The sequence below is a fragment of the Hipposideros armiger genome, unplaced genomic scaffold, assembly GCF_001890085.2.
Source record: "Hipposideros armiger isolate ML-2016 unplaced genomic scaffold, ASM189008v1 scaffold_15, whole genome shotgun sequence".
Classification (NCBI taxonomy): Eukaryota; Metazoa; Chordata; class Mammalia; order Chiroptera; family Hipposideridae; genus Hipposideros; species Hipposideros armiger.
The window spans coordinates 25,040-27,951 of NW_017731365.1; the positions used below are offsets into that span (position 1 = coordinate 25,040).

The 2,912-nt window shown below is 41.8% G+C and overlaps 1 pseudogene; it reads right to left on the minus strand.

Moving 5' to 3' along the window:
• Positions 1-231: 231 nt before the first annotated feature.
• Positions 232-2,698, minus strand: LOC109371753 (heat shock cognate 71 kDa protein pseudogene; annotated as a pseudogene).
• Positions 2,699-2,912: the final 214 nt, after the last annotated feature.

Consider the following 2,912-nt stretch of genomic DNA (forward strand, 5'->3'; position numbering starts at 1 on the left):
TTTTAAATGCAGTGTTATTTAAGGTATTGCATTTTCCACTTCACACTACAGTGCTTATTAAGTGCACTGTTATTTCCTTTCCCTGTGCACATATTCCATATTCAAGTATCAAGAATGCCCAGTTATTTACTATATAGCAGCTCAATTTTAAAACTGCCATAGAATTTGCTAGAAATTTGGGTCCTTCCATATTTTGTGTGGAACAGTGCTAAATCTATGCTCAAGGTTGGCTTAATCAACCTCTTCAGTGGTGTGCCCAGAGGAGACACCACCAGAATGAGGAGTTCCACCCCCAGGGAAACCCCCAGGCAATCCCTCTGGCCTGCCTCCTGCACTCTGGTACAGCTTGGTAAGGATGGGGCCGCAGACACTTTCCAGCTCTTTCTGCTGATGTTCACATTCTCCCTTCTCTGCAGCCTGGTTCTTATCAAGCCAATTGATGATTTCATTGCACTTGTCAAGAATCTTTCGTTTGTGTTCATCATAGATCTTGCCTTGAAGTTTTTTGTCTTCAACAGTTGCTTTCATGTTGAATGCATAGGATTTGGGTAAATTCTTGGAAGACACCTTGTCCTGCTGCTTCACATCCTCAGCTTTGTACTTCTCAGCTTCCTGGACCATGCGCTCCACGTCTTCCTTGTTCAGACCACCCTTGTCATTAGTGATGGTAATCTTGTCTCTTTTCCTGTACTCTTATCCACAGCAGAGACACTGAGGATGCCATTTGGCATCGATATCAAAAGTGACTTCAGTCTGAGGAACACCACGAGGTGCAGGAGGTATGCCTGTGACTTCAAACTTGCCAAGCAGGTTGTGATCCTTGGTCATGGCCGGCTCACCTTCATAAACCTGAATGAGCGCACCAGGCTCATGGTCAGAGTAGGTAGTAAAGGTCTGTGCCTGCTGGGTAGAGATGGTAGTATTGTGCTTGATGAGGACAGTCATGACTCTGCCAACAGTTTCAATGCCAAGGGAAAGAGGACTGACATCCAACAGCTGCAAATATTGAACATTTTCAGATTCGTAAATAGACAGGCCTGCTGCCTTGGCAGTTGCACCATAAGTAACAATATCACCAGGATTGATGCTTATATTCAACTCTTTTCCTTTGAAAAAGCCCTGCAGGAGTTTCTGAATCTTGAGGATATGGGTAGAACCACCCACCAGGACAATATCATGGATCTGGGTCTTGTCAAGCTTGGCATCCTGAAGGGCTTTCTCTACAGGGTGCAGGGTGCCATGGAAAAGGTCAGCACTCAATTCTTCAAATCAGGCATGGGTGATAGAGGTATAGAAGTTGATTCCTTCATACAGCGAATAATCTCAGTACTGGCCTTGGTGCTGAAAAAAGAGATGCTTAGCACATTCACAAGCAGTGCAGAGGCAATGGATAGCCCTCTTGTTCTCACTGTGTCCTTCTTATGCCTACACTTGAACTCTGCAATAAAATGGTTGACCATTCAGTTATCAAAGTTTTCTCTACTTAAGTGAGGGTCCCCATCTATGAATTTGACCTCAAAGATTCTTTCTTTAGTTGTGAAAATTGACACAACAAAAGTGCCACTTCCCAAGTCAAAGATCAGCACGTTTCTTTCAGCTCCAACCGTTTTGTCTAATCCGTAAGCAACAGCAGCAGCAGTCAGCTCAGTGATGAGTCTGAGTACATTGAGTCTAGCAATAGTTCCAGCACCTTTGGTAGCCTGACGCTGAGAGTCATTGAAGTAAGCAGGTACTGTGATGACAGCATCGGTAACAGTCTTCCCAGGTAGGCTTCTGTGATTTCCTTTATCTTTGTCAAAACCATAAATGACACTTCTTCTGGATAAAACTTTTTGTCTTTCCCTTGTATTCTACTTGGACTTTGGGCCTGCCAGCATCATTCACCACCACAAAAGGCCAATGCTTCATATCACATTGGATAACAGCATCATCATCTCTATGTCCAGTCATGTATTTGGCATCCAAAGACACATTAATGGGATTCATTGTAACTTGATTCTTTGTGGCATCATCCATCAATTGTCCGGTATCAGTAAAGATGACATAACTTGGGATGGTTTGGTTTCCCTGATCATTGGCAATTATTTCTACTTTTCCATGCTGGAAGACACCCACACAAGAGTAGGTGGTGCCGAGATCAATGCCAACTGCAGGTCTCTTAGATATAGCTACTTCAGTGTATGCATGGCTTGCAAAGTCAAGAGATCTGGACAGCTGCCCCCACGCTCAATGACAGAAATTGTTATTTCTTCACAATTCTTCCTTTGTTCCTATTCTTGCCATGGTTCACCGTGGAAAAGTAAACTCCCTGCTCCATAAACACCTAGGTTTGGCCATGAGACTTGCTTTAATCAATAGGATGTGGGTAGAAGAGAAAATGTGCCAGGTCCAAGCAGGGGTTTTAAGCAGCATTCCAGGTGTTTCCTTCTGTATGTCTTGTGCTGTTCTTTGCCTTAGGAACATATATCCCACTTAGTGGTGGTCTTCCAGTCAGCATCACAGAAATAAAAGATGCATGAACCCAGCGTGCAGACTGGAACAGAGCTACAGCTTTTATTTGTTTTTGTTTTCTTTAGTGATACAAAAACAAAACTTTTAAATCTTTCTAAACTTTCAAACACATCCTTGAAAACCATTTTCTATAATTACCAAATTTAAGAAAAATACACAAATAAGTACCTGCCAACACATCCCCCATTTTAATCAGTGTAAAATGGAAACCATGGAATGCTTTTTCATATCTACATAACCTTAATTCCCAATATCCAACAATGTATTTTGGAATTATAGATGCTTATTGTGATTATTTTATGACCAAAATAACCATATACTTACTCTCTTGGGTTATTTTTTTTATCATTTGCAATATATCCAGTGGTTAGTTTTGCAAAGAATTCTTGTGAATTAGTTAT